The 14,680-nt window shown below is 43.5% G+C and overlaps 1 protein-coding gene across 1 annotated transcript in view; it reads right to left on the minus strand.

The window, feature by feature from the left end:
* The window catches only part of dacha (dachshund a), a 954,430-nt gene that overhangs the window by 207,606 nt on the left and 732,144 nt on the right, over window positions 1-14,680 (minus strand). The window lies entirely within an intron of this gene.

Genomic DNA, 14,680 nt, shown 5'->3' on the forward strand with positions numbered 1-14,680 from the left:
TTAATTTGATGGAAGAAGCCCACATATAAAGTCCATGTCCAAAAAAGCTAGCACATAGTTATAGCAGGTTCATGGCAGCCTGGCTATTTCACTGGTGATAATTAAGGTTAGAAATCTGGGTTCAGAAGGGTGACACTCGATCAGCAAGAAGCAGTGCTACTCAGGGCAGAGGCTATCAAATCTGTAGCAACCGACCTCCAATCTGCACCACTAATATCCATTAAAAATCAATGGGATACAGCTGAGAAAACAGTTGTGTTATAAAAATACTTATGTTGAATTAGCTGAGAGCTGTGAGGGGAAAGGAGGGGAGAGAGGAGGTGAAGCCAAGAAGAGGAAATCATTGTCTAATTCTGCTAAATAAGCAACGGAGGTCCTATGAGTGATCCAGCAGATGGTGTTTTTGCAACAGATTGCAGTGAGTGATTCTTTTAATAATAATGTGAATTTAATTCTTCCTCTATAGAATGCAGAGAGTTGTTCATCTGGGAGTGCTTGGAAAGAGTGAGAGAAAACAAGCAGACAAGATAATGGCTGAGCTCACACCTGAGGCTGTGTGTGTGTGTGCGTGTGTGTGTGCAGGTGAGGGTATGTGTTTTATGATTCATGTGTGTTTTAATGTAGGACGTTAGAATTTGTACATACATGAACATTTGGTGATTAATAAGCTCTGTTTTCATGCAGACACAAGCAAAATTTGCTGATATGTACACACTACTACTTTGAATTGGTACAAGCCATTTTTTTATATAGTTTTGCCCAATTCCTATTTTGTATGGCAGCCTGGCTATTTCACTGGTGATAATTAAGGTTAGAAATCTGGGTTCAGAAGGGTGACACTCGATCAGCAAGAAGCAGTGCTACTCAGGGCAGAGGCTATCAAATCTGTAGCAACCGACCTCCAATCTGCACCACTAATATCCATTAAAAATCAATGGGATACAGATCCTATTTTGTATTGTACAAAATATGTACAATACAAAATAGGATGATGTGGCTGTATGATGTGGCTGTATGATGTGGCTGTAGAGGCACAACAAAGAGTGTGAGATTCAAAATCTGATATTAATATGAAGGCTTACTCTTCTTAACAGCTAAACATGGCAACTGAAACTATTCATCCATTATCCATAACCGCTTATCCTGTGCAGGGTCGCAGGCAAGCTGGAGCCTATCCCAGCTGATTATGGGCGAGAGGCGGGGTACATCCTGGACAAGTCTCCAGGTCATCTCAGGGCTGACACATAGATACAAACAACACTCACATTCACACCTATGGTCAATTTAGAGCCACCAATTAATCTAACCTGCATGTCTTTGGACTGTGGGGGAAACTGGAGCACCCAGAGGAATCCCACACAGACATGGGAAGAACATGCAAACTCCACACAGAAAGGCCCCCGTTGGCTACTGGACTTGAACCCAGAACCTTCTTGCTGTGAGGTGACAGTGCTAACCACTACACCACCCTGTCACCCCCAACTGAAACTGGTTCTTCCTTAATATCATGAAAATAAAATAGACATTTTATTGAGTCTATTAATTATATGATCTGTCTGAAATGAGCTAGTATATGATAGTATATAAGAGCCTATATTATGTACTGTATGTATAAGCTCCAGAAATAGACAGTACTAATTTTTCTCAAATATTTTCTCTCTAATTTAGCCATGGCTAATTCCTACCCACTAGACAGCTCTCCCATATCACATGACAGCTCCATACCAGGGAGGGCAAAGGCATGTGATACCAGTCAATTGCATCTTTTCAGATTGTTATCTCATGCAGTGTCAGAGGTGGCGTAACACACTTCAAGGAAAGCACTGTCCACCCACCTCCACATACATGAGCTCACAGATGCCGATTATTGGCTAGGACTGCTGTAATTGACAGGGGAGAGAGTATGCTGTGGCATCATTAGAATTCAAACTACCAATTTCCAGACAATAGAGTGAACACTTTTCTCTTGCGCCATTTGGGAGACAAATCAATTATTTTTAGCACAACTGTGATACTTATTCAGTATCCAGAAGAGCTCACATTTATTAGTCAATGTTTCCCACTGTACATTTTAAAACAACTTAGTTCTTAAGGATACATTCATCTCTGCAAACACTTTGAAAAGCAGAGACTTTGGGCTCAGCACTGCTGCAGTTTAAGGAAAATGGGAATTTTTTTAGACAATTGCAGGCGATTCAAGGAATGAGTCTTGTGTGTGTGTGTGTGTGTGTGTGTGTGTGTGTGTATACATGCATATTTGTAAGTGCAAAAGTGTTTGCACTGCAAACCATAGGTGCTAAAGAAGGCAACTGGACTTGCTTGAAATTCTTGAAGACGTTTCACCTCTCATCCGAAAGGCTTCTTCAGTTCTGTCTGACTACCCAATGACCCGCAGACCATTCTAACAACCCTCTAGGCTGCTAGCACTGTTCACACCTGGCCTCCAGTGACCTTAACACCTACAGGATAACTGAGAGTGTCAACGACTCATGTGACCTCATTGACTCTCCTTAGGTTTGCTTTTGGTCCACTAGAGGATAAATACCTGGAACTCCCCACTAGTTAGACAGAACTGAAGAAGCCTTTCAGATGAGAGGTGAAATCTCTTCAAGAATTTCAAGCAAGTCCAGTTGCCTTCTTTAGCACCTACGGTTTACGATGACCTGGATGACTGAGAACCTTCACAGACATGTTTGCACTGCAACTTCCACTTGACCTTTCCATGCTCTTGTCAAACAAAATTGTAATTAACATAAATGCAATGTAATGATAAATGTTGAACTAGTATACTCTAGGATGTAGCAGTGGTGGGAGTCAGCAGTGCCATTGGTTTGTTTGTGTGTGTGTGTGTGTGTGTGTGTGTCTTCATTCACTTCTAAATTAGACAGCTTTTATAATATCCTGAGGTAGCAAAAGACAAATGTGTTGGACATATGTATGTATGTGTGAGCATGTGTGAACCACAGTATATCAGAGTGAGTGAAGAGTTCAACTACCCACAGCTCTGGTGCTGATGACCCATTTGAGCTCTGTCCAAAAGCTCCTTTAGTGTTGGCTACAAGACTCATTAGCCTAAATTAGTGCCAACCAGCGAAGTGTGTGTGTGTCTGTGTGTGTCCAAGAGTGTGAATCTACTCCCTACTTGGCTGTCAGTCATGCTTTAAGAATGTGTCCATCACCTAACTCCTTCTTAGCCACACAGCGACAGAACTGGTTACCGGCATCCTTTTAAAAAACAAAAACAAGAAACAAAACAAAACAAAAAACAAAAAAGCCTTGGGTAATTGTCTCACACACACATACACACAGAGCCCAAGTCTTTCCGAAACACTCTACCCATACTGTATGTAGCCATCCAACCAAACACCTTTGCCAGTTCATTCCTCACCCTGATTTGTTCTTCCTTCCATCTTTTTGTAGTGTGAATAGATGACAGAAGTAGTTTAAGTTTACATGCTATACAGGCACATACATTTTTCGCATGTGCCCACAGCTCCAAACTGCCCAGCTATTTGGAACAGCTACTGTATTTCTCCTATGTTACATGCATCTTCATAAAGCTATTAAGAAAAAAGAAAATCTGTTATCTACAACCCCGATTCCAAAAAAGTTGGGACAAAGTACAAATTGTAAATAAAAATGGAATGCAATAATTTACAAATCTCAAAAACTGACATTGTATTCACAATAGAACATAGACAACATATCAAATGTCAAAAGTGAGACATTTTGAAATTTCATGCCAAATATTGGCTCATTTGAAATTTCATGACAGCAACACATCTCAAAAAAGTTGGGACAGGGGCAATAAGAGGCTGGAAAAGTTAAAGGTACAAAAAAGGAACAGCTGGAGGACCAAATTGCAACTCATTAGGTCAATTGGCAATAGGTCATTAACATGACTGGGTATAAAAAGAGCATCTTGGAGTGGCAGCGGCTCTCAGAAGTAAAGATGGGAAGGGGATCACCAATCCCCCTAATTCTGCGCCGACAAATAGTGGAGCAATATCAGAAAGGAGTTCGACAGTGTAAAATTTCAAAGAATTTGAACATATCATCATCTACAGTGCATAATATCATCAAAAGATTCAGAGAATCTGGAAGAATCTCTGTGCGTAAGGGTCAAGGCCGGAAAACCATACTGGGTGCCCATGATCTTCGGGCTCTTAGACGGCACTGCATCACATACAGGCATGCTTCTGTATTGGAAATCACAAAATGGGCTCAGGAATATTTCCAGAGAACATTATCTGTGAACACAATTCACCGTGCCATCCGCCATTGCCAGCTAAAACTCTATAGTTCAAAGAAGAAGCCATATCTAAACATGATCCAGAAGCGCAGATGTCTTCTCTGGGCCAAGGCTCATTTAAAATGGACTGTGGCAAAATGGAAAACTGTTCTGTGGTCAGACGAATCAAAATTTGAAGTTCTTTATGGAAATCAGGGACGCCGTGTCATTCGGACTAAAGAGGAGAAGGATGGCCCAAGTTGTTATCAGCGCTCAGTTCAGAAGCCTGCATCTCTGATGGTATGGGGTTGCATTAGTGCGTGTGGCATGGGCAGCTTACACATCTGGAAAGACACCATCAATGCTGAAAGGTATATCCAGGTTCTAGAGCAACATATGCTCCCATCCAGACGACGTCTCTTTCAGGGAAGACCTTGCATTTTCCAACATGACAATGCCAAACCACATACTGCATCAATTACAGCATCATGGTTGCGTAGAAGAAGGGTCCGGGTACTGAACTGGCCAGCCTGCAGTCCAGATCTTTCACCCATAGAAAACATTTGGTGCATCATAAAACGGAAGATACGACAAAAAAGACCTGAGACAGTTGAGCAACTAGAATCCTACATTAGACAAGAATGGGTTAACATTCCTATCCCTAAACTTGAGCAACTTGTCTCCTCAGTCCCCAGACATTTACAGACTGTTGTAAAGAGAAAAGGGGATGTCTCACAGTGGTAAACATGGCCTTGTCCCAACTTTTTTGAGATGTGTTGTTGTCATGAAATTTAAAATCACCTAATTTTTCTCTTTAAATGATACATTTTCTCAGTTTAAACATTTGATATGTCATCTATGTTCTATTCTGAATAAAATATGGAATTTTGAAACTTCCACATAATTGCATTCCATTTTTATTTACAATTTGTACTTTGTCCCAACTTTTTTGGAATCGGGGTTGTGTATATATATATATATATATATATATATATATATATATAAAATCTCTCATCTCATTTTCTTCCGCTTATCCGGGGCTGGGTCGCGGAGGCAGCAGTCTGAGCATGGAAGCCCAAACTTCCCTCTCCTCAGACAGCTCGGCCAGCTCCTCGGGAAGAACACCAAGGCATTCCCAGGCCAGCCGAGAGACATAGTTCCTCCAGCGTGTCCTGGGTCTTCCCTCCTCCCATGGGGACATGCCTGGAACACCTCCCCAGGGGGGCGCATATATATATATATATATATATATATATATATATATATATATATATATATATATATGCGCATACACACACTAAATAAAATGCTTGTGTGTCTGTGTGTGTGTCTGTGTGTGTTAGCTTTAACCTACTTTAATAAACCATCATAAAAATAATTCAAACGATCATTGTCATGTCTGCGCCAGGTTCCACTCAAGACTCCACTTTCCAGAGTTCGCAGCAGCCTCCAAACACAATTTGTACTTTGTCCCAACTTTTTTGGAATCGGGGTTGTGTGTGTGTGTGTGTGTGTGTGTGTGTGTGTGTGTGTATATATATATATATATATATATATATATATATATATATATATATACACATACACAAAAGCACTGCTGCACAGAGCGCTGGACAACCCCGATGTTAAAATGAGCAATGAGCTCACTGCAGTTCATAGCAAGGAGCACAGGCATCACCGATGGCAAACCAAGGCCTATAATAATAATAATTTATATCGCGCTTCTTTCAATACCCAAAGTTGCTTTACAATTATAAGAAAAGGGAGGGGGGGAAAAGTCCATCAAATAAAGGTCAGGATGTCATTCCAATGGTGTAGCAGCCACAGTCCCACCAAAATGTGCACAAAAACAAGTACCACACTGCCTGCACAGCTGCCGTGATGCCACCAAGCAACATTGCTCGGAACACCGCACCAAGCACAAAAGCACTGCTGCACAGAGCGCTGGACAACCCCGATGTTAAAATGAGCAATGAGCTCACTGCAGTTCATAGCAAGGAGCACAGGCATCACCGACGGCAAACCAAGGCCTAGAGGGAACCAATGCCCAAAACTGGGTCTGGAGCTACACCATAACCAGCAGACAAAACACTCAAGCAAAAAAAAAAAAAAAAGCAAACATCAAACTACACAAACACAAAAAAGAAAAACAAAAGGGCAAATAAAATAAAATAAAAAGCTCTGCTGAGAAGCAGCAGCCAGAATGCGCACGGCGTACTCTCAACCGGAAATGGAAAACTGTAGCGTCCTGGACCATGGACTACGATAACTAACCTGCACTGTACTGCTCTCCATGTCCGGAATGCTGATTATTGCTACACCTGTTCCCAAGCTCACCTAATCACTGCTGTTTATATAAGGACTCTCAGTACATGCACACACACATTGCAAAGTAAACGCTTGGTGTTCCCTTGCCTGACTTTACCAAGCCTTATAACTCATGTTGACTTCCTGGTTACCAATATCATTCTCTATTTTGATTTACTCTCTTTGTCTCTACCTGTGATGTCCTGTTTGTGACTCACCTGACCATTGCCTGTTTATCGACTCTGCCTTTGCTTCATGATTTTGATTTGTTTGTCAGCTAGCCTTTAATAAACCCTCTGCTGCTTTTACATCTGTCTGTTGCCTGTATTCCTGACAGATTACTTTGCCAGTACAATGGATACAACGGACAAGAGATGGCATGCTGCTTTGTCCACACAGGGGTGTCTCCTGGGAGAACAACAGCAGCGTATGGGTGAAAACATTTCCCAACCACATTTCCCAATTCACCACCACTGTTTTGCAGGTGCTTCGAGTGCATGCAGTGCCAGTTATGAGCTCCAGCACACTTATTCCACAACCTGTTCTCAGGAGGAGTATCTGACTGCAAGGGATTCCTGCTGCAATGCTCCCTGTTTTTCACAGCATAAACAGGGACCATAGATCAGCAGAAAATAGCCCAGTTTATCAACTTCTAATTGGGAAAGTGCTCAGGTGGCAACCACAGTGTGAGAGAAAGGCTGTGAGCTGACTACCTCTTACAAGCACTTCACTGAACTGTTTTGCCAGGTCATTGATCACAGTCCTGAAGGAGTGGAGATTGGCAAACAACTACTCTCTATTAAGCAAGGGAGGAGAGGATTTGTGGAATATGCACTGGAGTTCTGCATGCTCACTGCTGAAAGCAGATGGAACGAGCCAGCCCTCAAAGCAACATTTCGTCAAGGGCTTGATAACCGTCAAGTTCTCACTGAACTAGCATATAGAGATGAACCCATGGAGGTCACTTACACCAGAGTGGCTCACTCGGAGTGTGAATGAAGGCATAAGAAAGGACTTTGCTTCTACTGTGGGGAAGCTATGCATCTTCTATCACACTGCCCTTCTCATCCAAGAGGCTCAAGGACACCTGCCAGGGCTGAGAGAGCTCCAAGCACCTCTAGCCCTCTCTTGGTGAGTCCATCCAAACATTTTTATTTCAAGTCATTTAAGACTGATGTACTGATAAAGCTCTCAGAGTCAGTCTATGTCTGCCCTAATAGACTCAGGAGACACGGGCAACTTCATGGATGGTGAGATTGTGCAGAAACTCCAGGTCTTCACACAAAGACGTCAAAGTCCCTTCCCACACCATGTGGTGCATAGGGTGGCGCCATTCTCTGTTTCCATAGCCCTCGGCCTCTCACCTATTACATAGCTAGGGCTACAGTGGGGGGCTAGTCCTCTGGTAACCATGAGAGTTTGACTCCCCACTTGCATCTGTATTGCAGCGTGCCTTGCCAGATGGCAGTAGGTACCATTTTTATGATGGTCTTTGGTATGACCCGACCGTGAGTAGAACTCACGATCTCCCGCTCGAGAGGTGGACACGCTAACCACTAGGCCAACTTGCGGTCTACACAAAGACTTCAGCAGCCACTAAGCATCAGGGCCATCAATGGTGGAGTCATCAGACAGGGTTTCATCACAACACGCACGAAACTGCTCACTCTCCAATTCAGGAGATTGAGGGGTTTGGTGTGTGGCTCCAATGGCTCCACCATCGATGGCCCTGATGGCCGTCATTTTCCTTATGAAGACCCAGAACCAGGCTATCATCCTAGGGTTCCTCTGGTTACAACACCATGACCCCCAGATCTCCTGGCAGGACAGAGTTTCTGCAGTGGCCCATGTCTTGCAGACAACATTGTCTCCATCTACCCAAACTCACAGTTGTTTCCACCACCGTGGAAAGCCTGGATGTTTCCACAAAGGTCATCATTGCTGAAGGTTGTCAGACACACATGGAAGTATTCAGCAAGGGTAAATCCAGTGGGCTCCCTCCTCACCATCCATACAACTGTACCATAGAGCTTCTTCCTGGCACCATGCCTCCTTGCTGCCAAATAGGGGTGCAATGATTAATCAACTTAGTTGACAAAAATCAATGACCAAATTAGTTGCCAACTAATTTAATAGTCAATTAATTGGTGGCACCATCACGTGTGTTTTCATGCTAACTAAGAATGCTTTTGCATTACCACTTACTGGAGAGAAGTTAACAAAAGTGTGATGGCAGCTTCAAAAACAAAAACCTCCAAAGTGTTGGAGCATTTCACATTGAACCCTAAAAAAAAGGTTGTGAATTGTACACTTTGTAAAGCTGACCTTAGCTGTCATGGAATCACATCTTCTATGTTGGAGCATCTGAAGAGGAAGCAGGTTGGCTCACTGGATGAAGAAGATTCATCTCAGTAAGTTAGGTAGCTAGCTAGCTATCTTATGTTAAAAGCCATCTTACTTCATGCAATGAGCTGTAACATTTTGTATTTGAAATGCATATTCTCTTGAATTGTTAACTGAGTTGGAGCATAATGACTGTCTGTCCATATTCAGTGATGACGAGGTACTCTTCTTTGTTGTCTTCTTTGCCTTCCCAGGTCTTGCTGCTGTTGTTGTTAGGACTGTCACTGTCTGTCGCTGTCTCTCATGCACCCACTTATGAGAGAGAAGCCCAATCCTGGACTGGCAGATCCTGGGACAATGATGACAGGTGGAGGGACTAGGCCCAGGAGCAGAGGGAAGGAATTACCGAAGGTGTCACTGGGCCCATTTCTCCTTCCTCAGTCTGGTCTGTTCTTCCTCGAAGTGGCAGACTCCCTGGGACACAGTCCACTTCCAGTTCATGCGGTCCTCGGAGAGGATCTCAAAGTTGGCAGGAGGGATGTTGCAGGACTGCAGGGACCACTTCAAGAAGTCCTTCCAGTGCTTCTTGGGTCTTCCATGGGAGCGGGTCCCTTCTGTGAGTTCTCCATAGAGGACCATCTGGGGCATTGGTTTGGGGGCCATTCAGATGACATGTCCAGTCCATGGAAGGACACAATGGAGGATCATGGACTCCATGCTTGTGGAGTTAGCCTTGCTGAGGATCTGTGTGTGGGGGATCCTGTCCTCCCAAGTCACTCTGAGGATGCGTTGGTGGCAATGCATATGGAAGGCTTAGAGGGAATTGATTTGCTTCCTGTACAATGTCCAGGCTTCACATCCATAGAGAAGGGTCAAGATGCTGACTGCATGATAGACCATGATCTTCATGTGGATGCAGAAGTTGTGGTTCGTGAAGACGCACTTATGGAGGTGGCCAGATGCTGAAGAAGCGTGCCTGATACAGGAGGTGATCTCTTCATTCAATGAGACGTCATCAGAGAGAATCCTACCGAGGTATGTGAAAGAGCATGTGTTCTCCAATACTGCATTGTTGATTGTGATTGCCACTGGGGGCTCATTGTGGAACAGTGAAGACTGCAGGGTCAGAGTCTTCGAGACATTAACAGTTTGTTCCATGCATGTATAGGCCATATGAAGGGAGATAACAGTCCTTTGAAGGCTCGCAGGATGGAGGGATACACCAGCAGTGTCATCAGCATATTGGAGTTCGATGATCGCCATAGTAAGGTCTTTGTGCAGACTGAGACGCTGAAGGTTGAAAAGGTTACCATCCAAGCAGTAACAGATTAGCACGCCATCGTGTGTGTCGAGTACATTTCTGGAGAGGAGGGTGATGCCAACAAGGTAGATATTGAAGAGTACTGGAGTGATAATGCAGCCTTGCTTCACACTGACCATGACTTCGAATTCAGAGGACGTTTCTCCACTGACAAGGACCTTTGCAGTCATTCCATTGTGACGACTCTGAGCGCTGCTCCTGCCGCTCTTTTTGTGAGCGCTCATAGGTGTGGCTTTGGCACTTGGGCCACACCTGATTTGCTCCCTTTAAAAGGCCGGACTTGGAGAAGATCTCCGCTGTCGTTGTTGACACTGCTTGTGCTGCTTCTCTGCCCGGCTGCTCGTGTCTCTGGGCGCACGTTTGTTGTTTTGCTTTGTTCTTCGTTATGGCTTCGTTTTGTATTTGATTTCTTGTCATGCATTTAGCTTCACGACACTAACACTGCATGTCTGCAATGTTTAGCATTACTGATTTACTGACTAGCATGTTTTGTACATACATGTTGTATATAGTTTTCCTTTTCTTAAGTAAACTCTCTCATTATTTGGTAATCTTGTGTCCTGTGTCCTCCCTGTTTTGTTATGATTCTGAGCCAGATCATAACAAAATGGGGGCTCGTCTATTTGTGATTAGTAATTGTTGGTAATAATTTGACTGCTCTTAAATGAGTAATATTTGTTGGAGGACGTCAGTCTTTCTGCAGCATTTTGTGATCCATTGTTGGAGCATTTAGGTAAGTAAGTTGTGCGCAGGGCAGCACGGTGGTGTAGTGGTTAGTGCTGTTGCCTCACAGCAAGAAGGTGGTTCGAGCCCCATGGCCGGCGAGGGCCTTTCTGTGTGGAGTTTGCATGTTCTCCCCGTGTCCGCGTGGGTTTCCTCCGGGTGTTCCGGTTTCCCCCACAGTCCAAAGACATGCAGGCTAGGTTAACTGGTGACTCTAAATTGACCATAGGTGTGAGTGTGAATGGTTGTCTGTGTCTATGTGTCAGCCCTGTGATGACCTGGCGACTTGTCCAGGGTGTACCCCGCCTTTCGCCCATAGTCAGCTGGGATAGGCTCCAGCTTGCCTGCGACCCTGTAGAACAGGATAAAGCAGCTAGAGATAATGAGATGAAATGAGAAGTTGTGCGCAAGTTAAGGGTGATTTTCCCTGAATAGGCAAAGCGCCGTGTTTCTTTTGAGACATGATGTTTTTTTTTTTTTTGTAGTGTTGTGGTGAACGCGAGTAGTAGCTCTGCTCGGGAGCACCTTCGCTGAGTGTAGGTCATTGCTGATTCCCAGTCGTGGCCTGCGCTCCACTGGAATCAGTGCATAAATACCCCTCGCTGGTAACTGCATGAAGAGCAGGGTTGAGTGTAATTAGGGCCTCGCTTGTTTAGTTAGCTGGGGGAATCATTTTTTTTTATTTGTGCACACTTCTTTATTTGTTGCTCTAAATATGGATGTTGAAAAATTTTTTGTCTCCTTCTTAGGAATTTTTGGATAGCTGCAAGAAAGAAACGTTGTTACAACTTGCGAGACATTTTAAGAGTCCAATTTCTGATGCAGACCAAAAACATAAAGAGTCAATTAAAAATGCATTAATAAAGGCCTTCATTGACAAAGGAATTCTTGCAGAGGAGCCTAGGGTTTCTGCAACCACAGTTCCTGCAGCCTCTGCTCCTGCTGCATTGCTGCAGCAGCTTGTTAGTTCAACACCTGTATCTGATGCGCCGCCGTTTCAAACTGTTAGCTCGGCACCTGTCGCTGATGCGCTGAGGGCTGGTGCTGAACTAACTAGTAGTGGTATGACATTTCAGGAAAAGAAAGAATTGCTTCAGTTACAAATTGAACAAGAAAAAATAAAGCACATTTCAGAAAATAATCAAATTGAATTAGAGAAAACCAAACTAGATCTGGAATTTCTTCGATTAAATCTTCTGAAAGATGGCAAAATAACTTCTGAAGGTGTCATGGATGTCAGGCCAAATTTAAGATTGGTGCCGAAATTTAATGAGAAGGCTCCAGAGACTTTCTTTTCTTTGTTTGAATGTGTTGCAGATGCACGGAAATGGTCGGATGTGACAAGTGTTTGCTTTTGCAGTGTACATTAACAGGTAAAGCCCAGGAGGCATATTCGTCATTGTCTTCCGACGACTCGAAGAGTTATGCGAAAGTGAAAACTGTTGTTTTGGGCACATACGAACTTGTTCCAGAGGCCTCTCACCAGAGATTCTGTGCAGGGGTTAAACAAGCGGATCAAATGCATTTAGAGTTTGCTAGATATTTGCGAAAGCATTTCAGTTGCTGGTGTTCTTCAAGCGATGTTAAGTCACTTGATGATTTGACTAATTTAATATTTGTAGAACAATTTAGATCCTCTGTTCCAGAGCGCGTTAATACTTTCATCTCTGAGCATAAGGTTAAAATGCTGGAGGAAGCCGCTGCACTGGCCGACGAATTTGCTTTGATTTATAAAAACAATTTTCATAACTTTAATAGTCTGCAGAATGTTGGGCAGGGAGCTTATAGAGTTTTGCCCAAGTCTCCTATGCCACTGCGAAAATGTGACGCTGACTTGATTTGCAATGAAGTCATGAAGCTGGACATTGGAAAGCTGATTGTCCTGTGCTTAAAAATAAAACAAGACAGTCTAACTATCAAGCGCAGGCTAGACCGATTGTTCTAGCATCATCTTTGATAATTAGGTCTGAAGTAAAGACCGCTGACATGCCCTGTAAAAGTGATTTGGCTGCAGATTGTTTAATGTCCTATCTGCTTTTTATTACAGATGGCTGTGTGTCTTTGCCAGGTCATGATGATGTTCCAGTGAAAATTTTGCGTGATACGGGCGCAGTGGATTCTTTTGTTTTGCAATCTGTGTTGATGTTTTCTGAACAATCTTACACTAGTGACAATGTTCTTATTTGTGGCATTGGGATGAGCACTGTATCTGTTACTTTGCATAAACTTAACATCCAGTTGGATTTTGTACAGGGAGAAGTGGTTTTGGGCATTTGTCCAGCTCTGTCTGTGGATGGAGTTCATGTGATCTTGGGCAATGCGATTGGGGGCAAAAGGGTTTGGGCTGACACTCTTTCACCTGTCGTTTTTGTTCCCCAGAGCAATTGTGCCATTGAAGATGACTCTTCAAATGTAGTTTGTGTGGTTACGTGTTCTATGTCTCTTTCAGGTCAGTGCGCAGCGAGTGCTGATGATCAGAAGGAGAGTTCGAAGTCTGTGCTGTGTGTGCCTGATCTGTCATCTTTGTCTTTTCCTTTGTCAGCTAAGGAGCTGGGTGATGATCAGTCTAAGGATCCGACGCTGGCTGACTTGTTTTCTAATGCTCTTTCTTTTATAGACGCACAGAGAGCGGCCTGTGGATATTTCACTGATAACGGAGTTTTGTTTCGTAAATGGGTGCCGCAGTGGGATATGTTTGTGGGAGAAGCTATAATCCAGGTGGTGGTCCCAACTAAACATTGAAATTTAATTTTGCAGGTGGCTCACGATCAGTGTGGTCATGGTGGTGTCAGGAAGACCTATGATCATATCCTCAGACATTTCTTTTGGCCTTGTGTTAAAAGGGATGTGTCCGCTTACATCAAGACCTGTCACACATGTCAAGTTACGAGTAAGCCTAACCAAAAGCTTAAGCCAGTCCCATTGCATCCCATTCCTGCTTTTGGAGAACCCTTTGAGCACCTTGTTATCAATTGTGTAGGCCCACTCCCATGATCGAAAAGCGGTTGCAATTATATATTTACCATCATGTGTTTGAATTCTCGTCATCCGTTTGCATATCCTTTGCGCACTATCTCGACGAAATCTGTACTTAAAGCCCTGCCTCAGTTTGTGTCCATTTTTGGAATTCCCAGATTTGTGCAAAGTGATAAAGGTTTGAATTTTACCTCTTGTATTTTTACTGAGGTTTTGAAACAATTGCATATTGAACATCTCACTTCGACAGCTTATCATGCTCAGTCTCAAGGCTTTCTTGAGCGTTTTCATCAAACCATGAAGTCGCTCTTGCATGCTTACAGCGTTCAATTAGAAGTGGACTGGGAAGAAGCTCTTCCATGGCTTATGCTCGCAGCTCGCGAGGTAGTCCAAGAAAATACGGGCTTTAGCCCAAATGACTTAGTATTCGGACATAAAGTTCGGGGAATTTTGTCTGTCTTGTGTGAGGTTGGGAATAAAACTGAACTACCTAAAAGTATAGATAGTTTTCACTGATGTCACGGCATTCCGGGGAACGCCCCCCAGCTGCCATCTTGGAGGGCAAACAAAACGGACCATCGCCACTACTGGCTACATTATCTCGGACAAATTTATGAAGTTATATAGTCAGTTTTCTAAAATAAAGATCAATGTCAGCAAAATCAAGCAAACAGAAGTATATAGATACACATCTCACGGTATGCAGCCAAACTAGCCTTGATTGGGGGAATTGACCCCTACGAAGTGGACAAAGATGCATTTTCAAGTGACTATGCAGG

The sequence above is a fragment of the Neoarius graeffei genome, chromosome 12 (genome assembly GCF_027579695.1).
Source record: "Neoarius graeffei isolate fNeoGra1 chromosome 12, fNeoGra1.pri, whole genome shotgun sequence".
NCBI lineage: Eukaryota > Metazoa > Chordata > Actinopteri > Siluriformes > Ariidae > Neoarius > Neoarius graeffei.